Source organism: Ranitomeya imitator, chromosome 6 (genome assembly GCF_032444005.1).
Source record: "Ranitomeya imitator isolate aRanImi1 chromosome 6, aRanImi1.pri, whole genome shotgun sequence".
Taxonomy (NCBI): domain Eukaryota; kingdom Metazoa; phylum Chordata; class Amphibia; order Anura; family Dendrobatidae; genus Ranitomeya; species Ranitomeya imitator.
This window is the reverse complement of record NC_091287.1, coordinates 438,711,290-438,737,261: the sequence shown is the minus strand read 5'-3', so window position 1 is coordinate 438,737,261 and position 25,972 is coordinate 438,711,290.

Here is a 25,972-nt window from a genome sequence, read left to right as displayed (position 1 = left end):
TTGAGGACCGGAGTTGGGGAACACTGGTCTAGGGGATGAGAGGAATAATGAGGAGCAAGAAGAAGAAACAGGCAGATAGAGGAATAGAAAGATCAAGGTGAGTTTTTTATCAAGCATTTTACCTCAACCCTGAGATGATTCACATCTAGATAACTCAGCTCTGCTGTCTAATATTCTCCATTCTATTGATGTATGCTTAAAGAATGAGTGAAGAACAGGAATCCTTCTTTGTGTGCTGTGATGCACAGCTCTACCTTCACCTAGTGTATCCTCACCCATCCCTTGTAGACTGTGAGCCCTCACGGGCTAGGTCCTCTATCCTCCTGTACTAGTCGTGACATGGATTGTTTAAGATTACTGTACTTGATTTTATGTATACCCTTAGTAAAGTGCCATGGAATAAATGGTGCTATTATGATAAATAATAATAATGTACAAACACAGGACAGCTTGCTATGAAAAGTTACATGAAAGTACAGTTACCGCAGGGATATCATGCACTAACACATTAATAGTCTTGTTTACCTTTATACTTACCCTTTGCTCGTACTATTATATATTATACTAGCTATTGAACCCGTTCTACGCCCGGGTGGTGAGCATTTATATTGGTATATGGTCTCCATCCTGTCATGTGCTGCTCCATCCTGCGTCCCCATCCTGTCATGTGCTGCTCCATCCTCCGTCCCCATCCTGTCATGTGCTGCTCCACCCTGCGTCCCCATCCTGTCATGTGCTGTTCCAACCTGCATCCCCATCCTGTCATGTGCTGCTCCATCCTGCGTCCCCATCATGTCATGTTCTCCCATCCTGCGCCCCGTCTTGTCATGTGCTGCTCCAACCTGCCCCCATCCTGTCATGTGGTGCTCCCATTGTGAGCAACCATTCTGTCATGTGCTGTTCCCATCCTGCATCCCCATTTTGTCATGTGGTGCTCCCACCCTGCGCAACCATTCTGTCATGTTCTGCTCCCATCCTGTGCCCCCATTCTGTTGTAATGTGCTGCACCCATTCTGCCTGTTCCTGTTTCCATTCTGCTATATGTTGCTCCCATCTTTCTCTCTCCGGCTGTGCTGCTTGAGTGCGGCTGTGCTGAGTGCGGCTGTGCTGAGTGTGGCTGTGCTGCCTGAGTGCGGCTGTGCTGCCTGAGTGCGGCTGTACTGTCTGAGTGCAGCTATACTGAGCGCGGCTGTACTGTCTGAGTGCAGCTATACTGAGCGCGGCTGCACTGTCTGAGTGCAGCTATACTGAGCGCGGCTGTACTGTCTGAGTGCAGCTATACTGAGCGCGGCTGTACTGTCTGAGTGCAGCTATACTGAGCGCGGCTGTACTGTCTGAGTGCAGCTATACTGAGCGCGGCTGTACTGCGTGAGTGCGGTTGTACTGCATGAGTGTGGCTGTACTGTGTGAGTGTGGCTGAGTGTGGCTGTACTGTGTGAGTGCGGGCGAGTGTGGCTGTACTGCGTGAGTGTGGCTGTACTTACCGCCTGAGTGCGGCGCTGGCTATAATGGATACAGCACCCCTGCAGCCAGCACAGCGAGGGCTGACTCCGCCCACTCACATCACTGGTCACATGCTGGTGACATCATCAAAGGTCCTGGAGCTCCACTGGGCACTACATCTATCCTGACCGGAGCTGCAGAGCACGGAGCCCCCATGGCCGCTATATTATGGGGGATACACGGGTGTGTGGAGCCCCCATGGCCGGTATATTAGGGGGGGATAAGTAAGTTCAGCTTCGTCACTATTGTCCAGACTGCGCAGGCACGGTGCGTCGCGCTTGCGCAGTCTATAAAGGCTTCGGACAGAGTGACGCTCCTACCGTTATATTATAGATATATATGCTTGCATATTTTGACACCATCAAGGATGTGTTTATAGCCCACATGCAATTTGTGCTATGATATTGTTCCAGTGTTAACATATTGATACCATAATATTGGATATACTGTATAATGTCTGTTACTTTCACATGAAACCAGGTGTATTAGGCAAAAGGCAAAAGAAACTGAATTTCCTGTTGGGCAAAAGCTTGATTAACATTGATAATGTTTAAATGATTTGGGTTGGACATTTATCCCACTGGAAGGGTTGTCTAACATCCCATATGGATTTTTCTTATAAATAAATACTCCTATACGTCCCGGTGCACAAGGTCTTTTAATAGGGCTACTTACAATCATATGCCCTTTACCATATACTCCATTTTCACTATATACCTTGTGGAATAATCCTTTAGAATGTACAATTAATAATATATTGAGGGTTTAATACTACTCATCGCACATTTTGCCTTCAACACATAAGAGGTTTTGTTTTACTTTTAATGATTTGATTATGTGTTGATGTTTTATTCTTACCATTGTGCTTTATATTTATGAGGAATTTTGTGTCTTCTATTTCCTGTATTTTAATTTTTCTTAATAAACTTGCTGTTTTTATTGGAGTTGTATTGCACCCTTTGTTGGTCTCACAGGGATTTGTATTTCCCATGGGATTCTATGTTTTGTTGTTCACACATGCTTTGGTACATCCACATTAGTTTTATTAGTATGAAATAATTGGAATAATTACATAAAAAATATTAATACAATTTAGAAACAAATGAAATCAACAGCATACAAAATATTTCTAAAAATAATGAGAAGAAAAAGACATAGCAAGCAAGTAAGTACCTTTTCTCCATATTATTTTCTAAGCATTTTGCAGAACGGCCACTAGAGGATGTGCTTAGCACATGGATGGCTCAGCAAAGCTTAACATTAAAACATCAATATCCTATTTATACATGTAGCATTTAAATTGTGTGCATGTTCAAAATGTATATATCTGGTCATCAATCTGCATAAATTAGATAAAAAGTGGCATTTACAATTCTATATGAAGTCATACATATTTTAATTTCCCACTTAAAAAACATCACCTTGTAAAATTATGTTTACATAAAAAAAGGCAAGAATTTTTCCACTTTTATTGTACAGTTAAAGATCTGTTGATACTGCGTTCACAATAAATGTTCCGCAAATAAGTCAGCTAAATTCTACGATATACAGTGTACAATTAATGTATGGTTTAAATATATATAACTGTAAGCCAGTTGAATCCTAAAAGAATGATGAATCGAAAGCAATCAAAAATATTGTGGTTTTTTTTTCAGGATACCTTTTTATTGAAATCTAGTTCACAACATATTCTGATTCAATTACAAAAATATGATATACCTTCATAAACTAGCTACAAGAATCTCAAACAGACAGAAAAAAGTTCATAAAATACTGCAATATAGAAAGAAACAATAACGATAAACAATGGGTGATGTTATATCAAATAAAACCAAATACAAATTTTCCATATACATCAATACATTAAATTCCACAAAAGTATCAAGCAATGTCCAAATGCCTCTAATAATCTCACCTGGTGTTGAAGTATGAGTATTTGGCATGTAATCCCATCTCTATTCAGTGAGTTTAGTTCACAAATCAGAATATTACATTCTAATAAGCATCAGGGAATAAAATCAGACAACCAACAGCACTACGTCTGGATCAGACCATAACAATGCAAAGCTCAAACCTTTCTCCAAATTTTATTCCAGTGTTACAAAAAGATACACTGTTAATAAAAGGTTATAGATATGCTTGGTGTCAAAGATCACACCCAGGGTGGTCACACTAAGCCCAACATGCTGTTATCTTTTGTCATGAACAGCTCTCTGCTGACCCCTATCGTCAGTACAATATATACCCCAGTATGGTCACTGTTAACTCCACGATAACCCAAGAACTACTTACTGCCACCACCAATCATTTGTACAGGCCGATTGGACTCCTGGGTTCTGGTAGCATATCGCTTTCAGGAGTGTGGTTACAGAACAAAGAGAGCAGAACTATTTCATTTTATATTTAATCCAGAACAATAAATAGTGCTCGTAAAAAATACACAAAAGATTTTACAAATGGGACAAAACAATACAACATATACAATTACATTAAATAAAAGGATAAACAAAAGAAAATACCTAAACCTGACGCTACTGCAATGGGTTCAAAGCTTAGCGGATGGAAGCAATCCGATTGTAAATGTCCGTAAACGTGAATCATGCCCACACAGTGATGTATCTTCCGGCATTGAACCCAGATAATAATTTGCCTTGTCTTTTTTATCAGAACCTAAGTTACACCCACACACCTCCCGTTGATGACTCATACCAAGGCTGGTCATGGGATGTTGCTTCACTTTCAGAAAATTATGAGATTTCCAACATTCTTGATATCTTTTTGCCTGATGCTCACAGACATTTGATATTGACGTCATATTTTTTATCATGATTTTAGCTTTTTATAGATGGGAAACATGGCATAATAATAATAATAATTTTATTTATATAGCGCCAACATATTCCGCAGTGCTTTACAATTATAGAGGGGATTTGTACAGACTATAGACATTACAGCATAACAATAAACACAGATCAAAACAGATACCAAGAGGAATGAGCGCCCTGCTCGCAAGCTTCCAAACTCTGAGGAAAAAGGGGAGACACGAGAGGTGGATGGTAGCAATTGCTTTCGTTGTTCAGACCAGCCATAGTGTAACAATCGGGTGTTCATATAAAGCTACTTAAACCAGTTAACAGCCTAAATATGTAACAGTACAGACATAGAGGGCTACTAAATGCAAAAAGCATATGTGTTATGATCTGGTGGCCTAGGAGCAGCATGAGACGTACTCTGGAGAAGGTGGTACCTGTACTGACCGCAGACCCTGAACTAAGCAGCGCAACTAGAAGTAGCCGTGGGATGTACCTAACACTCCCTAGACACCTCGACACAGCCTAAGGACTAACTTCCCCTAAAGATAGAAACGGGAAAACTATCTTGCCTCAGAGAAAATCCCCAAAGGATAGACAGCCCCCCACAAATATTGTATGTGAGAGGAGAGGGAAATGACATACGCAGACTGAAATCAGGATTTAGCAAAGGAGGCCATTCTAGCTAAAAAGAAAAAATAGGACAAAGTACTATGCGGTCAGTATTAAAACACTAGAAAATATCCACCACAGAAAATACAAATCTCCACATCTGACTAAAGACATGGAGGGTATATCTGCATCTCCAGAGATAAAGCTTGGCTGCAAAAAATCCTTACACAGACAAAGCTGGACAAGACCAAACATGAAAATGCACTGAACTATAAGGCCCACAGCATGTGAACAGCAAAAACAAAGCCAGAACTTATCTTTGTTGAAATGAACAGCAAAACAGGAGAGACCAGGCAGGGATGTGAATCCTCCAAAAACAATGGACAACTGACACTGACTAAAGGATCAAGCAAGACTAAATAGCCCAGTCCAAATTGCAATAAGTGAACACACCTGATAAATGCTGCGATCCAAAGACAGCAGCACTACCACTCATAACCACCGGAGGGAGCCCAAGAGCAGAATTCACAACAATATGAGAACATGATGCGAGGAACCTGATTATGGTTGAAGTTTTTTGAATGGGCCATACAGGGACAGTTAGGTTAATGCGTTAAGGCGGTAGGCCATTCTGAACAAATGCATTTTTAGGGCACGCTTAAAGCTGTGGGGATTGGGGATTAATCATATTAATCCAACGAATTGGTGCAGCATGTGAAAAGTCTTGGAGATGGGAGTGGGAGGTTCTGATTAATGAGGATGTTAACCTTAGGTCATTAGCAGAATGGAGGGCACGGGTAGGTTGGTAAACAGAGACCAAAGAGGAGATGTAGGGTGGTGCTGAGCCATGGAGAGCTTTGTGGATGAGAGTAATAGTTTTGTACTGGACTCTGGAGTGGATGGGTAACCAGTGTAATGACTGGCACAAGGTAGAGGCATCAGTATAATGATTTTGAGGAATATGATCTTGGCAGCAGCATTCAGGACAGATTGGAGAGGGGAGAGTTTGGTAAGAGGGAGGCCGATTAGTAGAGAGTTACAATAGTCCAGACGAGAATGAATAAGTGAAACAGTAAGAGTTTTTGCAGAGTTGAAAGTAAGAAAAGAGCAAATTCTAGAAATGTTTGTGAGGTGCAGATAAGAAGAGGGAGCCAGTGAGCGGATATGGGGGTAAATGAAAGCTCGGAATCAAGTATGACCCCAAGGCAGCGGGCATGTTGCATGGAGTAAAGTTCAAAAAGGATCACTGCACACGTATAGTATAACTTTGCATATCTCAAAAGTTTATTTGATTTCCATCAATAGAAAAAGGTATCAGGCGAACAATTGACGTTTCGGCCAGCTCCGTGGCCTTGATCACAATATCGCCTATTGAGATCTGTTGCTTATAAAGGAAGGACACAGAATGACTGATGAGTCGGGTACATGGATGCTGTGGTAACCAGACTGATAAATTAGCGAATGCTTGCCACCGTACAGCAAGGCCTTTAATTCCGGCTGGAAGGAAACCTGTGGCTGTCCTGTATGTATAATCGGGGCCGTGGATAAGGTAGTAACCTTCTTGGAATGACCCGGAGGGAACAAGGAAAACAATTGCGCTGTGTCATACATACGGTCACGGGCACAGACGAATGCAGGTTCACATTTGCAGTACTGAACTCCCCATTTACTGTGGTATATGGCAGGTGGAGCAAGGTATAGCGTCCTCGTCCAGGTCTCCTTGTCCAGATACGGGGGGCAAGCGTTGGTGGTGAAGTGGAGCAGGCCGACACAGACCTTATCCACGGCATTCTGTGTCCTTCCTTTATAAGCAACAGATCTCAATAGGCGATATTGTGATCAAGGCCACGGAGCTGGCCGAAACGTCAATTGTTCGCCTGATACCTTTTTCTATTGATGGAAATCAAATAAACTTTTGAGATATGCAAAGTTATACTATACGTGTGCAGTGATCCTTTTTGAACTTTATGACTTGTGGGATCTAGTACCCCATTCACTTGCACCGTGGACTCTACAGATTGAGTGCTAGCTTTCTATACTTTCCGTAATGTTGCATGGAGTAATGGTGGAACCACACATCGAGATGGCAATGTCAGGCAAAGGTAGGTTAGTAGAGGGAGGAAATACGAGGAGTTCAGTTTTTGACAGGTTCAGTTTCAGATAGAGGGAGGATATGATGTTGGAGACAGCAGTAAGACAATTATTGGTGTTTTCCAGAAAGGCAGGTGTGATATCAGGAGCAGAAGTGTATAATTGGGTGTCATCAGTATAGAGATGTGTTGTGAGTTCCGTTCTGGAGCTCCGTTCTGTGGTTGCTAATGGTATGTTTGCGAGTTCTGCCCTTGGGCTCCCTCTGGTGGTTTTGAGTGGAACTGCTGCTCCATTAGGTAGCTGTAGCAGCTGCCTTCACTAATCGCCTTGCCTGGGTTTGTTATTTAAACCTGCTCTGGGCTTTAGTCCATGCCTGCTGTCAATGTTCTTGGTTGGATTTGATTCTTCCCTTGGATTTTTCATATGGCCAGTCCTTGTCTGCAAAAGATAAGTTTTGCTAGTTTGTTTGTCCATTTGTTTGGACTCTATTGCTTTGCATTTTGTCTCTTTGTCCAGCTTGTCACCATGTCTTATTTAGGCTAATTGGAAGCTCTGGGAAAGCAGATTTGCCCCTCCACACCGTGAATCGGTGTGGAGTTCATTTTTTTAAACTCTGCGTGGATTTTGTAGTTTTTAATACTGACCGCACAGTATCCTTTGCTCTCTGTCTATCTAGTTTAGTATTGGCCTCCTCTTTGCTGAATTCTAATTTCATTTCTGTGTTCGTCATTTCCCTCTCCTTTCACAGTCAATATTTGTGGGGGGCTATCTTTCCTTTTGGGGGTTTCTCTGAGGCAAGATAGCTTTTTATTTCCTTCTTTAGGGGTAGTTATATCTTAGGCTGTGACGAGGTGTCTAGGGAGTGTCAGGAACATCCCACGGCTATTTCTAGTTGTGTTGTTAGGATTAGGGACTGCGGTCAGTAGAGATACCACCTTCTCAGAGCTCGTTCCATGTTGCGTTTTAGCCACCAGGTCATTTCAGTGTGGCCTCTTAACCACCAGGTCATAACAGAGATGGTACTGGAAGCCAAATCTACTGATTGTTTGACCAATAGGGGCAGTATACAAAGAGAAAAGGAGGGAGCCTATGACTGATCCTTGAGGAACCCCAACAGTAAGGGGAAGGTGAGAGGAGGAGGAACCAGCAAAAGATACAGTGAAGGAGCGGTCATAGAGATGGGAGGAGAACCAAGAGAGATCGGTGTCCTTGAGGCCGATGGAGTGTAACATAGTGAGGAGGAGCTGATGGTCCACAGTGTTGAATACTGCAGAGAGATCCAAGAGAATTAGCATGGAGTAGTGACCATTAGATTTAGCTGTTAGTAGATCATTAGAGACCTTAGTGAGGGCAGTTTCAGTAGAGTGTAAAGAGCAGAAACCAGATTGAAAATGGTCGAGAAGAGAGTTATCTGAGAGATAGTGGATAAGACGGGAGTGGACAAGGCGTTCAAGGACTTTGGAGATGAAGGGGAAATTAAAGACAGGTCTATAGTTAGTGGCACGGTTTTGGCCAAGGGATGGTTTTCTAAGTAATGGATGTATGATGGCATGCTTAAATGAGGAGGGAAAGCTACTGGAAGAGAGAGAAAGGTTGAATATTTTTGTTAGGTGCGAGGTGACAGCAGGGGAAAGGGACTGGAGATGTGACGGAATGGGGTCACTGGTGCAAGTGGTCGGGCGAGAAGATGAAAGGAGCCTGATCACTTCTTCTGTGACTGGTTCAAAATCAGAGAATGAGCTAGATGCAGTGGGGGGAGGACAGTGCATGGTCTGAGGGGATTGGGAGATAATTTCCTGTCGGATGTGGTCAATTTTTTCTTTGAAGTAATTGGCCAGATCGTCAGCGCAGAGATCTGTGGTTGGGGCCTGCACTCTTGGGTTGAGTAGGGAATGAAGTGTCAAAGAGACGTTTAGGGTTGTTGGACAGTGAGGTAATGAGGGTATTGAAATAAGTTTGTTTGTAGAGGTGAAGAGCAGAGTTGTATGTTTTAAGAATGAACTTATAATGGATGAAATCTTCGGGCAGATTAGATTTTCTCCACAGATGTTCAGCGCACCTGGAGCACCGCTACAGGAAACATGTTTGCAGACTGTGCCACGGTTGTCACCATGTGTGCCAAGTTGTTCTATGTATAGGAGGTGCAATTTCATCCAGGGCACTTTGCAGGGTTTCATTGTAATGCTTCAGTGCAGAATCAGGACATGAGATGTAGGAGATAGGGGCCAATGAGTACTGCAAGTTCTTCATAAGTTTCTGGATGTTAATGACCTGTATGTTTCTATAAGTGTGGAAAGTGGGGGTGACCAGAGCGGGATGGCAGTTCTTGATAGAGAATGAAAGAAGGTTTTTTTGTCAGAGAGCGGGAGAGAGGGGTTTGTGAAATCATCCAATGAGCAAAGTCGGGAGAAGAACAAGTCGAGGGAGTTTCCGTCTTGGAGTTGGAGAGTTAGTATGCTGCGAGAAGCCAAAAGAGGAGGTTAGAGATAAAAGGTGAGAAGCAGATGGGGAGAGGGGAAAAGCAATGGGGATGTTGAAATCACCCATGAGGAGGAATGTCTCACAATTGTGAAAAAATATGCAAATTCTTCCACTATTAGCCATGAAGTTGAAAATGTATATCTAATCAATATCAGATCTATACAAACCCAAATATTCATAACTTTCCACTGGTGTCCACGTGTTTCAAGCAGATGTCCGATTTCCCCTGAAGAGAACAATAGTTACTGCTAAAGGTGTTAGTTTTTATTCCCTTCCTCTAGAATCTACAAAACTAAGTATTTATGACTTCTTCTCACAATAGATATCCTGTTTTAATTACTTGTACACAGCAGGGAGTCTGGGCTTTAAAAGGTGTTTTAATTAGTGTTATTACTCCTACCACCAATTTCCTGTACCCCATATGTCAACTGTGCAATTCTACTTCAAGTAGGATTTTAGATTGTAAGCTCTTTCTTCCTCTGGATATGTTAATTGTTTCTGTTACACTTGGTATCAGAAGTTTTTCCAGGCAATAAGTACATTGTGTACTGCAAGAGTAAATTAGTTAAATAAGTGGTAAAGATAGAAATCTGATGGTAACTCCTTTGCAGAGGGATGTGGTGCAGTGCAAAAATTTTAGGAGACTGGAATTAAATGTAGTAACACAAATTTACATAGGGGCATTAAATTGGTGGTTACATGCCACAGGCACGTACTTGTGGTTTTACTGCAGAACTATATTTAGGGTCCGATTCATAAAAAAATTCACATTATAATTCTGGAGAAAAAGCTTTCAAAAGCTGCAAAATTTAGATTAAACTCTTTCGGCATCTTCACACCAGTTTCTTCCAGCTTTCCCAAAACAGGCAGAGCTGTGGAAGGACAAGGGCATGGTAACTGCTGCTTTTCAAATTCATGAAAATCTGCTGCGTTGGCTATACCGCAAACCCTACTCCAGCAGGGCTGGAGTAGAATTTGCTGTGAGAGCACACAGAAGTGTATGTTATTCTTCCATCACTCCTGATTCATAAAGAGACATATGCTCTCTTCATGAATTAGGAGCATTTGACTCCAGCACATCTCATCAAGACTGACATGAACCACTATGCCCACACTTTATCTCTGGGGCACTAATTCTTAGCAGATTGTTGCATGGGAGATGTTTCTAGGAGATGCGGTTTGCAATTCTGATATGACGGTCTTGCCATACAGCGTTCAGGGTGTGGCTATGCCCGAAAAAAATAAATCATTGAAAATAAACCAGCCTTACCAATACTAGGTCAGATTACCAATGCACTAGCAGGATGCAGCATACTGAAATGATAAAGGTGTGGGCAGCACAGGTGCAAAATACTGATGCAAATAGCCACTCGCAAACCTAGCAATTCAAGGAAGGAGAGGCTGTGTAATATTAAAATGCACTCAGATGAAGCTTCATAGGACGCCAGTCACACAGAAACATGTTATGCACAGTGTCTGGTTTACAGCCTATTGATGACGCCCATACTATTAGAGCAGGTGGGATGCCCAGCATTATATACAGTTATGCTCAAAAGTTTACATAACCTGGCATAATTTTTGCTTTCTTTGCCTTTTTTCACAGAATATGAATGATAACACCAAAACATTTTTCCACTCATGGTTAGTGGTTGGGTGAAGCCATTTATTGTCAAACTACTGTGTTTTTACTCTTTTTAATCAAAATGACAACACAAAACCTCCAAATGATCCTGATCAAAAGTTTACATACCCTAGTGATTTTGGCCTGATAACATGCACAGAAGTTGACACAAATGGGTTTCAATGGCTACTAAAGGTAACTCACCTGTGACCTGTTTGCTTGTAATCAGTGTGTGTGCAAAAAAGCTGAGTGAGTTTTTGGGATCCAGACACACTCTTGCATCTTTCATCCAGCCACTGAAGTTTCTGGATTGAGAGTCATAGAGAAAGCAAAAGAATTGTCAATGCATCTACGGGAAAAGGTAGTTTAACTGTATAAAACAGGAAGGGGATACAAAAAGATATCCAAGGAATTGAAATTGCCAGTCAGCAGCATTCAAACTGTAAATAACAAATGGAAACTCAGGGGCACTGTAAAAACAAAACCACGGTCAGGTAGACCACCCAAAATTTTGTCCATAACTACCAGGAAAATTGTTCAGGATGCAAATAAAAACCCACAAATAACAGCAGCTGAAATCCTGGACTTTCTGAAAACTAGCAGTGTGGCTGTTTCAAGATGTACAATAAGGAGACACTTGAAGAAAAATGGGCTACATGGTCGAGTAGCCAGAAGAAAGCCAATACTACGCAAATGCCACAAAGTATCTTGCCTACAATACGCAAAACAGCACAGAGACACGCTTCAAAACTTCTGGAACAAGGTAATTTGAAGTGATGAGACCAAAATTAAACTTTTTGGCCACAACTGTAAACGTTACATTTGGAGAGAGGTCAACAATGCCATTGATGAAAGAAACACCATTCCTACTGTAAAGCACGGAGGTCGGTCACCAATGTTTTGGGGATGTGTGAGCAACAAAGGCACAGTAAACTTGGTCAAAGTTGAAGGAAAGATGAATGCAGTACGTTATCAGCAAATACTTGAGGCAAATTTGCATTCATCAGCCCGGAAGCTGCATATGGGACATACTTGGACGTTCCAACATGACAATGATCCAAAACACAAGGCCAATTCGACCTGTAATTGGCTACAGCAGAACAAAGTGAAGGTTCTGGAGTGGCTCTCTCAGTCTCCTGACCTCAATATCATTGAGCCACTCTGGGGAGATCTCAAGGGTGCAGGGCTAGACAGCCCAGGAATTTACAGGAACTGGAGTTTTTTGCCAAGAAGAGTGGGCAGCTTTGCCATCTGAGAAAATAAAGAACATCATCCACAACTACCACAAAAGACTTCAAGCTGTCATTGATGTTAGAGGGGACAATACACAGTGTTAAGAAATGGGGTATGTAAACTTTTGATCAGTGTCATTTGGATGTTTTGGGTTGTCATTATGATTTAAAAATAGAAACCACAGTATTTTGACAATAAATGGCTTCATCCAACCACTAAACATGAGTGGGGAAAAAGTTTTGGTGTTATCATTCATATTTTCTGAAAAAAGGCAAAGAAAGCAAAAATTTTGCTGGGATATGTAAACTTTTGAGCACAACTGTAAGTGCACGTCACAAGACAGACCCCCCAATTCATCCAATCAACACTAAAGGGCTTGGCTGCATCCTGCAAAAAAATGGAAAATGTGCATCATACTAAATATGAAAGGCTAGTCTTAATAAAAGGCCCAAATATGTCTTCTAGTGGTCTCAAGGCACTCCAGTCTGAAACTTTGAGTAAATGACAATGATGAAAACCACTGCTAAAATCTATTGCAGAAATACATCCACATTGTTTTTATTTTAGATTGCAGACAATTTTGGACCTATAATAATGTATTCACAATGCTGCCATTTCACTTCTACCTATAGGCCATGATTTAACATTGTCATCATTTTCTTTAGTTTTTATTTTTATTGGGATAGATAATTGTGTTCATTTTATGCATGCAATACAACATGCAGTCAACCAAATCTGGAAATAAAGGAAAACTAATTATAATATTTTTTTTTCTAAAAAAAAAGCTGTTATTTCTTTGTTACAGATTAAAAAGAACAACACAGTGGATTCAATTATTAGGTAGGAAAATGTTAAATATATCTTGACATTAATCTATCAAAACTATTCATTTGGAAACTTGGTCTCCCAAAGTAATTATCTGTTATAATGTTCATTATTGGAAAGCTGTAATTTTAGTTGAATATTTAAAATGCTTCATGCCACTTTTCCTGAAATTAAAAGCATTTTAAAGCAATGGGATTTGAGACCATATACAGTAAAATGTTAAGAATGTTAAATAGAACACTGCATGAAATGTAGTACAATTTTCTGATTTAAGTCCAGTTATAGCAGATATAAAACATTTACACACCCTGGTTAAAATGCAGTTTTTTACATTCAAAAATATCATATCAAGAACAATCACTTCAGAAATTTTTCAACTTTAACTTCTTCACCCCAGAAGGTAGATTAATGACCAGGTCAATTTTTACAAATCTGACCAGTGTCACTTTATGAGTAGTGTTAAGCATTCCGATACTGCAAATATTGGGTATCGGCCGATATTCACAGTATCGGAGTTCTGATACTGAGTTCCGATACTTTTACAATACCGTATACTGAAATCGGAAGTTCCCTTAATGCAATGAGCCTATTTGATTTAATTCAGCCAATGAGGAATCCTAAGAAGTGTGGGCACATCCTGTTATGCATGTTAGGCATGTAACTAATGGCATGGCTGTGATTGGCTGCTGAAATGATGTCATGATGCACTATAAAAGCCGCCGCCGTCATTTTGGGTTCACTCTGCTGTGAATTGAGTTAGGGACAGGACACTGCTATTCTGACTGAGGGCCAGTTTGAGATAGCGATTTGCTTAATTGTGCTTTACCCAGGCTACTTTAGCAACTGCTGGGTGAGAAGCTTTTTCTTGCCTTGCAGCGCTGTTCAAGGCTGTCTGCAAGGTCTGTGTGTGTGAGTGCAGCTCACGCTGCAGTGTGTTCTGCAGCCACATCTGGTTGTAGTCCGCTCAGCGTGCGTCACTGCCTCATACATTGTCCTTTTTTTCATTAGTGCAGCCCATTTTTCCTGATTTCTCCTATTAGTGTGTTTCCATCCGTATCCAGCAAGATTGCGTGCAAACACTATATAGGAGTAGATAGAAGAGCTTTTCTGCAGCCTTGCAGCGCTGTCTGTGAGGTCTGTGTGTGTGAGTGCAGCTCACGCGGTAGTGTGTTCTGCAGCCACATCTGGTTGTAGTCCCCTCAGCATGCGTCACTGCCTCATACATTGTCCTTTTTTTCATTAGTGCAGACCATTTTTCCTGATTTCTCCTATTAGTGTGTTTCCATCCGTATCCAGCTAGATTGCGTGCAAACACTATATAGGAGTAGATAGAGGAGTCTTTCTGCAGCCTTGTGCCCTGCAGCCCCAGCCACATTAGTATTAGCCTATTTTTTGGAGCCTCATCTATTGCATTGTAATAGCTACAAAAAGTTTGTGATACTATCGGTTTTACATCTTTGGGCACATCCAGTGTCTTTTTGTGAAAAAAACAAAAAGTTAATAAAGTTCACCAAACACCTTACTTTACAGATGTGTAGGCGACATTAGCTCATATTAAAGTCTAGTCCACACTTTATAAAATTAGTGTTTCTTATACCTGTTAGCAGCTGTTATGGAATAAGCACACTAAACCCTTAGTACTTTTCTGCCTATCTTTATCAGTCTACCAAGATGAAGAAGGCAGGGAGTAAGGCACGTGGGCGTGGAGTTTCTGCAGGGAGAGGACGTGGGGATTCTGTGCCTGCTGCGGGCACCACTGACTCAGCATCCCCCAGTTTTACCAGGGAGTAGTCCTTTATGCGCAGCTTTGTAGGAGCTTGCCGTACCCCACTGCTGCAGGATGAACAAATTGAAGCCGTTGTCGGATGGATGGCAGCTAATGCATAAACTTCAATTAGTGCCACATCCTCTCAGGTCCAGAGCACTGAAGAGCACCAATCTGTCTCTTCACCACCTGCCAAATTGCCCAGGCAGTCAGAGAGCCCTGGACAGGAGCCATTTCTACTTCTGTTCTCGGAATCTCTTGGCTTGGAAAGAGGGGGCCAGCCAAGCAGCATTCGAGAAATTGAAGAAGAGGCAGTATGCAGTGATGCGCAACTGCTTTGTCTCTCTGAATCTGAAGAGGTGGGTGGGCCAGTGCCTCCGGTCAGCACACCTCAGTACGCATCTGATGATGAGACTCAGGTGCCACTTTCTGGTGCATACTGTGCTGCCGAGACTACCCAGGAGAAGCAGTTGTTGGAAGAGGGTAGTGTAGATGGTGAGGTCCTCGACCTATCATGGCGTGAGGTACAGGAAGGTGGTGGGAGCAGCTCTGAGGAAGAGATTCCCCGAACGGCTGAAAAATGAGGGAGAGGGAAGGGGCAGACTGGGTTGCCTGTAGCCTCCACTTCGGCACCCATTAGTAGCATGCCTCTTCCAAAACCCAAAACAGGCGCTCCCAAGACTTGCAGTGCTTGGTCCTTTTTTGACACAGTTGCAGATGACATTTGCTTTGTCAAATGCAAGCTGTGTAATCAGAAAGTCAAAAGAGGAAAAGTGTCAGCAACCTCAATACCACAAATATGTGGAAACATGTGTGGACCAAGCACGTGGTGGAGTTACAAAGACACACTGAAGACCTAGGCCAACCTACAGTGCCACCTACCACCTCTTCAGCTCGGGTTGTAGCCTCTTCCTCTAGCTCACACACAGTTGGTTCAGCTTCCTCACAGGAATAGCTATTCACATTTCATGTATTGCACATTTCCTCGCTTTAGTACAGTAAAATTGAGTGCAGCCATTGATCTATTTGCTATGTAAGTCTTTTTTGGTTATGCATCAGTTCAGACTAGATTGCTGTTCAGTCAGTTTTCCTATATTTACTGTGTACTATTTTTTCTGACTTGAACGCCCCGCCCTTCACCATGCTGTGATTTTAATTACATCCAAACACAATTGGTTCTGACCTTCCTATAAATGCAGGCTTTACCATGTTATTAGCCAGAGGTAAGTGTTCACACTAGGCAGACAGGTCAGGTACCCATCCGATCTGAGATTACCTTGACGTTTGGTGGATGAGCTCACAATTTTTGGCCAAATCTTGTGCTAAGCATCTCATGTGTTTTTTTCATAGATTTCACAAGCCATTATGCTATTCACATTTCATGTATCGCACATTTCCTTGCTTTAGTACAGTAAAATTGAGTGCAGCCATTGATCTATTTGTTATGTAAGTCTTTTTTGGTTGTGCACCAGTTCAGACTAGATTGCTGTTCAGTCAGTTTTCTTATATTTACTATGCACTATTTTTTCTGACTTGAACGCCCCGCCCTTTACCATGCTGTGATTTTAATTACATCCAAACACAGTTGGTTCCGACCTTCCTATAAATGCAGGCTGTACCATGTTATTAGCCAGAGGTAAGTGTTCACACAAGGCAGACAAGTCAGGTACACATCCGATCTGAGATTACCTTGACGTTTTGTGGATGGGCTCACAATTTTTGGCCAAATCTTGTGCTAAGCATCTCATGTGTTTTTTACATAGATTTCACAAGCCATTATGCTATTCACATTTCATGTATCGTACATTTCCTTGCTTTAGTACAGTAAAATTGAGAGCAGCCATTGATCTATTTGCTATGTACCGTATATACTCGAGTATAAGCCGACCCGAGTATAAGCCGACCCCCCTAATTTTGCCACAAAAAAACAGGGAAAACTTATTGACTCGAGTATAAGCCTAGGGTGGAAATGCAGCATTTACCGGTGAATTTCAAAAATAAAAATAGATCATTATTTCCCCATAGCTGTGCCATATAGTGCTCTACACCGTTCATTATTTCCCCATAGCTGTGCCCCATATAGTGCTCTGCACCGTTCATTGTGCCCCATAGCTGTGCCATATACGGTGCTCTGCACCGTTCATTGTGCCCCATTGCTATGCCATATACAGTGCTCTGCACCGTTCATTGTGCCCCATATCTGTGCCCATATACGGTGCTCTGCACCGTTCATTGTGCCCCATTGCTGTGCCATATACGGTGCTCTGCACCGTTCATTGTGCCCCATTGCTGTGCCATATACGGTGCTCTGCACCGTTCATTGTGCCCCATTGCTGTGCCATATACGGTGCTTTGCACCGTTCATTGTGCCCCATTGCTGTGCCATATACGGTGCTCTGCACCGTTCATTGTGCCCCATAGAAATCTCTGCCGCCGCTGCTGCAATAAAAACAAAAAACACATACTCACCTCCCTTGATTGCAGCTCCCGGCGTCTCGTTCCGGCGCCTCCATCTTCCCGGCGTCTCTGCTCTGACTGATCAGGCAGAGGGCGCCGCGCACACTGTATGCGTCATCGCGCCCTCTGCCTGAACAGTCAGAGCGCAGACGCCGGGAAGATGGAGGCGCCGGCCGGGAAGATGGAGCGGCGCCCGGCGGCTGGAACGAGGACAGGTGAATATGCTATACTTACCTAGTCCTGGCGATCCTCGTGCTGTCCCTCTGCCTGGTCTTCGGTGCCGCAGCTCTTCCTGTCAGCGGTCACCGGCACCGCTGATTAGAGGAATGAATAGGCGGCTCCGCCCCTATGGGAGGTGGAGCCGCTTATTCATATCTCTAATGAGCGGTCCCACGTGACCGCTGAAGAGGGGAAGAAGCTGCAGCACAGAAGCCCGTGGGACGGCAGGGACAGCGCGAGGATCGCTGGGACTAGGTAAGTATACCTCAGCACCCTCACCCGCCGACCCTGCCACCCACATTGACTCGAGTATAAGCCGAGAGGGGCACTTTCAGCCAAAAAATTTGGGCTGAAAATCTCGGCTTATACTCGAGTATATACGGTAAGTCTTTTTTGGTTCTGCACCAGTTCAGACTAGATTGCTGTTCAGTCAGTTTTCCTATATTTACTATGTACTATTTTTTCTGACTTATCGCCCCGCCCCTTACCATGCTGTGATTTTAATTACATCCAAACACAATTGGTTCCGACCATCCTATAAATGCAGGCTTTACTATTTTATTAGCCAGAGGTAAGTATTCACACAAGGCAGACAAGTCAGGTACACATCCGATCTGAGATTACGTTGACGTTTTGTGGATGGGCTCACAATTTTTGGCCAAATCTTGTGCTAAGCATCTCATGTGTTTTTTACATAGATTTCACAAGCCATTATGCTATTCACATTTCATGTATCGCACATTTCCTTGCTTTAGTACAGTAAAATTGAGTGCAGCCATTGATCTATTTGCTATGTAAGTCTTTTTTGGTTATGAACCAGTTCAGACTAGATTGCTGTTAAGACAACCACAAATATAAGGAAGAACGAGAGACAGAAGACCAAGAAGCAGAAAAACAAGAAGCTGCAGAACAAAAAGCAAAAGAACATTAAGCATAAGACTAAAAATCAGAGCAAAATATATTATCTAAATTATAAGCAGAAGATAACTAAGCAGTGCATGGGGGTGAGTCCGTTCCTCCTCGTGGTGCCCCTGGAAAAAAACTGCTGCTGCAGGCCAAACTGAACGCGGACAAATCCTGTTGTAAATCTTTTGTAACAGGCAGAAAGGAAGGTGTAATCTTCAAACTGTTATAGACAACAACCACAGGAAATCCTGTCACAAATAAGAATATGATGAAGAAGAAGAATATGAAGAAGATGAAGAAGTAGAATATGAAGAAGAATAGTTGAGTAAGAAGAATTTGAAGAATGTAAAGAAAAGTATTAATAGGAAGAAGGTGAAGAAGAAGATGAATAAGGTGAAGAAGAAGTTGATGAAAGTAGTGGAAGTTGATGAAAGAGCATAGAAGTAGTGAAACATAAATATCTGACAAAATATAAAAAAGCTTAACATAGTCAATATCTTTGTAACTCCGAACATCTTAAAAAAAATTAATTCCTGCTATTCCATTTGATTGGGCTAAACCTCTATGCCTTTAATGTCTCCTACACCTCCCCCAATACATTCTACATTATTCTTAATTGTTTTCCTTCATGTAGAATTAACCTACAAGGAAAAAAAGGGTTTACTTTAATTCCAATGTTTTTGTCCCATTGACTTGCATTGGTTTCCGGTATCGGAATCGGCAATACCCGATATTTTTTGGGTATCGGTCCGATCCAATCCGATCCGATATTTCCAGATATCGGAAGGTATCGCTCAACACTATTTATGAGGCAACAACTCTGGAATGCTTCAATGAATGCTTCGTGACATATTGTACTTCATGATAGTGCTAACATTTCTTCAATATGACTTGCATTTAGTTGTGAAAAAACGGTAATTTGGTGAAAATTTTGAAAATATAGCAATTTTAAAATTTTTAATTCTTATGCCCTTAAATCAGAGAGACATGTCACATTATATATTTAATAAATAACATTTCCCACATGTCTTCTCTGCATCAGCACAATTTTTTTTAACAATTTTTTTTGTTGGGAAGTTATAAGGTTTAAACGTTCACCAGCGATTACTCATTTTTTCAACAAAATTACAAAAACTTTTTTTAGGGACAACATTACATTTCAAGTGGCTTTGAGGGGTCTACATGACAGAAAATACTCAAAAGTGACATCATTCTAAAAACTGCACCCCTCATGGTGCCCAAAACCACATTCCAGAAATGTATTTACCCTTCAGGTGCTTCACAGGAATTTTTGTAATCTGGAAAACAGAAATTAAGATTTAACTTTTTTTTACAAAAACTTTACTTTAGACCCATTTTTTTTTTTTTGCAAGGATAACAGAAAAAAATGGATAACAAAATTTTTGTAGTGCAATTTCTCCTGACCATGTTGATAAACCATATGTGGGGGAAAACCACTGTTTGGGTGCATGGCAGAGCCCGGAAGGGAAGGAGCACCACTTGACTTTTTGAATTCAGAATTTGCTGGAACAATTAGTGAACACCATGTCGTGTTTGGAGAGCCCATGATTTGCCTAAACATTGAAAATCAAATACAATCCCCCACAAGTGACACTATTTTGGAAACTACACTCCTCAGGGAACTTATCTAGATGTAAGATGAGCACATTAAACCCCCAGGTGCTTCACAGAAGTTTATTTAGTTGATCTGTCAAAATAAAAAAATCCCATTTTCCCCCCAAAACATGTTTTTAGCCCCAAATATTTAATTTTCAAAGGTTTACAGGAGAAATTACATCATACAATTTGTTTTTCAATTTCTCTACTGAATACATCAATACCCCATATGGAGTATGGGGAGGGAGAAAAATACTGCTTGGGCACACGGAACAGCTCGGAAGGGAAGGAGCATCATTTGACTTTGGGAGTGCAAAATTTGCTTTAATCATTAGCGGATGCCAGGTCCCATTTGGAGAGCCCCCGATGAGCCTAAATAATGAAACCCCCTCCACAAGGACCCCTTTTTGGAAACTATACCCCTTAAGGAATATATTTAGATGTGTTGTGAGCACCTTGAAGTCTCACATGCTTCACAGAAGTTTATAACGTTGAGCAGTGAAAATAAAAAATCACATTTTCCCCACAAAAATGTTACTTTAGCCCTTTATTTTCACAAGGGTAACAGGAGAAATTACACTATACAGTTTGTTGGGTAATTTCTCCTGAGTACTCCGATACTCCATAAGTGGGGCAAAACTACTTTTGAGGCAGAGTGCAAAGCTCAGAAGGGAAGAGGCGCCATATTGGAGTTCAGATTTTGCAGGAATAGTTTGAAGGTGCCATGTCACATTGGCAGAGCCCCTAAGGTGCCAGAGCAACAGAAATTCCCCACATGTGAACTCATTTTTCAAAACTATACCCCCAAATGAATTCATCTAGAGGTACAATGATCATCTTGACACCACATATGCCTCACAGAATTTTATACCATTGAGCGGTGAATAAAGAATAAATTACATTTTTACCATTTGTTTTAGCCCCAAGTTTTTAATTTTCCCAAGGGCTAATAGAAGTAATTTTTAAAGCAAACTGAGGTCCATTTTTTCCTGAGTGCGCCAAGATTCTACATGTGAATGGGAAATACTTTTCATGCTCAGTGCAAAACTCAGAAGGGAAGGAGCACCATATTAAGGTGCAGATTTTACTGTTATTGTTTGTGGGTACCGTGACCCACTAGGAGAGCCCCTGAGGTGCCAGAACAGCAGAACCCCCCTGTAAATGACCACTTTTCACAAACTACACCTCTCAATGAATTCATGTAGGGGTGCAGTGATCATATTGACACCATGGGTGTGTCACAGAATTTTATACCATTGTGTAGTGAAGAAAAAAAATTACATTTTTACCACCAAAATTTTATTTCAGCCCCAGATTTTACATTGTCACACTAGAAGTGGGAAAAAATGGCACAAAAAATTGACTCACAATTTCTACTGAACGTGGCTGTACAGCACTGCTTAGCCACACGACGAGACTCGGGAGGCACAGAGCGCTATTTGCCTCCAGTAGCGCAGATTTTCCTAGAATAGTTTACGGACTCCATATACAGCGTCCCTAAGTGCTAGAAGAGAAGACTACCTCCCTCAAGTGACCTCATTTTGGAAATTACACCTCTTTGGGAATTTATCTTCAGCTGTAGCAATGATTTTGACCCCATGGGTGTTGTCCAGAAGCAAGTAGCAGTGGATGTTGCTGAGTGAAAATTACCTTATAGTGAGCAATGTGTTATACCCAGCTCATACTTCTGGAGACACACATCTGTAAATTAGGTGGGCTCTCATTGCTACAGAAATGGCAAACATGTGGATGCTACAGTATATGTGGTTTAGACACACTGTTTGGCCCAGAAGGGAGGGAGCATTTGGATATGGGAGCTCAGAATTTTCTGAATTGCTTTTGGAGGCCGAGGAGTCAATGAACTTTTCCAGAGTCTTTGTACTACTAATTTTGAGGAAGTCCCTTATAAAGCAAGTCGCCGCCCAGGTCTGTCATCTGTTAACGTAAATATAAAGTTAAAGTTGTACTTTTCAACGACACCATTGGTTTTACCATTATTAGAAAACGGGAAAAAAATTCCAAGTGCTGTGAAATTGCAAAAAAGTGCAATCCCACACTAGTTTTTTGTTTGGCTTTTTTTCTAGGTTCATTAAATGCTAAAACTGACCTGCCATTGTGATTCTCTAGGTCATTACAAGTTCATAGACATCTAACATGTCTAGGTTATTTTTTATCCAAGTGGTGAAAAAAAATTCAAAACTTTGCTTAAAAAAAAAAAAAAAGTGCCATTTTCCGATACCCGAAGCGTCTCCATTTTTCGTGATCTGAGGTCAGGTGAGGGCTTATTTTTTGCGTGCCGAGCTGACATTTTTAATTATACCATTTCTGTGCAGATACGTTCTTTTGATCGCCCGTTATTGCATTTTAATGCAATGTCACGGCGACCAAAAAAACGTAATTCTGGTGTTTCGGATTTTTTTCTCGCTACACTGTTTAGCGATCAGGTTAATGCTTTTTTTATTGATAGATAGGGCGATTCTAAACGCGGGGATACCAAATACGTGTAGTTTTTTTTTTTTTAATAGTTTTATTTAGGATGGGGCGAAAGGGGGGCGATTTAAACTTTTACATTTTTTATATTTTTTTCATATTTTTAAAAACTTTTTTTTACTTGTGCCATGCTTCAATAGCCTCCATGGGAGACTAGAAGCTGGCATAGCCTGATCGGCTCTGCTACATAGCAGCGATCATAAGATCGCTGCTATGTAGCTGAAATGCAGGTGTGCTGTGAGCGCCGACCACAGGGGGGGCGCTCACAGCAGGCCGGCATCAGTAACCATAGAGGTGTCAAGGACCGTCACATGATCGGGGGTCGGCGATGACATCATTTCCGGCCGCCCGGCCGGAAGCGCCAGTTAAATGCCACTGTCTGCGTTTGACAGCGGCATTTAACAGGTTAATAGCAGCGGGTGAATAGCGATTTCACCCGCCGCTATTGCGTGCACATGTCAGCTGTACAAAACAGCTGACATGTCGCGACTTTGATGTGGGCTCACCGCCGGAGCCCACATCAAAGGGGGTGACACGGCATGCGCCGTACTATTACTGCGCATGTCGTGAAAGGGTTAATGTCTGTATATATCCCTGCTTAATTGTAAAAAGTGCTGCAGAATATGTTGGCGCTATATAAATAAAAATTATTATTATTGTTATTATTATTATTATTATTAAGAAATTGATGCAGCTCATCTGCTCCTCTAGCAAATAGTGAATTGCATGTGACAATTAGAAAATTCTTGAGAAAAAATGGTAAGAATAAAAGATACACGTCATTCGATTGTTATTCCTCATGCAGACACTTTACACACCTCGTGTACATCTTATTCTGAATAGTTAATTGAAAGCACCGTTACTCTTTACTGACACACCTAATATGTACAAATGCATTGAGAAACAAACTGAAATCATTTTGAGGGGGGAATAAAAATAAAATAATGTGGTTGAATCACTGTGAACTCTCTTATAATTGGAGATATGGTTTTGGTCAGGATTAGCCAATTACATTTAAGCTCATGTAAAATAGTAGTCAGTACACAGAACACATCATTTAAAGTTATTCTGATTATTGCCATATAAAGTTTAGCTTTTTTAGCAGGATTTTTCTGACAGTTTCTTAGATGTATTTTACAGCAAAAGCAATGGTCCATAAGCATCTTACAACTTAGCTAAGGGACCTCATTGTTTAACCCCTTTACCCCAAAGGGTGATTTACACGTTAATGACTGGGCGAATTTTTACAATTCTGACCACTGTCCCTTTATGAGGTTATAACTCTGGAAAGCTTCAACAGATCCTGATGATTCTGACATTGTTTTCTCTTGACATGTTATACTTCATGATAGTGGTAAAATTTATTTGATATTACCTACGTTTATTTGTGAAAAAAATGGAAATTTGGCGAACATTTTTAAAATTTCACAATTTTCCAACTTTGAATTTTTATGCCCTTAAATCACAGAGATATGTCACACAAAATACTTAATAAGTAACATTTCCGGCATGTCTAGTCTACTTTACATCAGCACAATTTTGGAACCCCCAATTTATTTTTTGTCAGGGAGTTATAAGGGTTAAAAGTTGACCATCAATTTCTCATTTTTACAACACTATTATTTTTTAGGGACCACATCACATTTGAAGTCACTTTGAGGGGTCTATATGATAGAAAATACCCAAGTGTGACACCATTCTAAAAACTGCTCTACTCCAGGTGCTCAAAACCACATTCAAGACGTTTATTAACCCTTCAGGTGTTTCACAGGAATTTTTGGAATGTTTAACCCCTTACCGGCATGGGACGTACTATACCGTCCGATGCCGGCTCCCCTGCTTTGATGCAGGGCTCCGCGGTGAGCCTGCACCAAAGCCGGGACATGTCAGCTGTTTTGAACAGCTGACATGTGCCCGTAATAGGTGCGGGCAGAATCGCGATCTGCCCGCACCTATTAACTAGTTAAATGCCGCTGTCAAACGCAGACAGCGGCATTTAACTACCGCTTTCGGCCGGGCGGCCGGAAATGACGTCATCGGCGACCCCCGTCACATGATCGGGGGTCGGCAATGCTTGTGAATGGTAACCATAGAGGTCCTAGAGACCTCTATGGTTACTGATCGCCCGTCGCTGTGAGCGCCACCCTGTGGTCGGCGCTCACAGCACACGTGCAATTCTGCTACATAGCAGCGATCAGCAGATCGCTGCTATGTAGCAGAGGCGATCATGCTATGCCTGCTTCTAGCCTCCCATGGAGGCTATTGAAGCATGGCAAAAGTAAAAAAAAAAAGTTTAAAAAAATGTGAAAAAAATAAAAAAAACATAAAAGTTTAAATCACCCCCCTTTCGCCCCAATCAAAATAAATCAATAAAAAAAATATCAAATCTACGCATATTTGGTATTGCCGCGCTCAGAATCGCCCGATCAAATAAAAAAAAGTATTAACCTGAACGCTAAACAGCGTAGCGGGAAAAAAATTTGAAACACCAGAATTACGTTTTTTTGGTCGCCGCGACATTGCATTAAAATGCAATAACGGGCGATCAAAAGAACGTATCTGCACCGAAATGCTATCATTAAAAACGTCATCTCGGCATGCAAAAAATAAGCCCTCAACCGACCCCAGATCATGAAAAATGGAGGCGCTATGAGTATCGGAAAATGGCGCAATTTTTTTATTTTTTTTTTTAGCAAAGTTTGGAATTTTTTTTTACCACTTAGATAAAAAATAACCTAGTCATGTTTGGTGTCTATGAACTCGTACTGACCTGGAGAATCATAATGGCAGGTCATTTTTAGCATTTAGTGAACCTAGCAAAAAAGCCAAACAAAAAACAAGTGTGTGATTGCACTTTTTTTGCAATTTCACCGCACTTGGAATTTTTTTCCCGTTTTCTAGTACACGACATGCTAAAACCAATGATGAACACGGAAAAACGAAAAATCACCCGGTCATAAATGGGTTAAAAAAAAAAAGATCATTTAACTTTTTTTCACAAAAAAATTTACTTCAGCTCCAATTTGTTTTATTTTACCGAGGGTAACAAGAGAAATTGGACCCCAAAAGTTGTTGTCCAATTTGTCCTGAGTACGCTGATACCCCATATGTGGAAGTATTCCACTGTTTGGGTGCATGGCAGAGTTCGGAAAGGAAGGAGCGCCATTTGACTTTTCAATGGAAAATTGACTGGAATTGAGATAGGACACCTTGTCGCGTTTGGAGAACCCCTGATGTGCCTAAACATTGAAACCCCCCCATAAGTGACACCATTTTGGAAAGTAGACCCCCTAATGAACTTATCTATATGTGTGGTGAGCACTTTGACCCACCAAGTGCTAA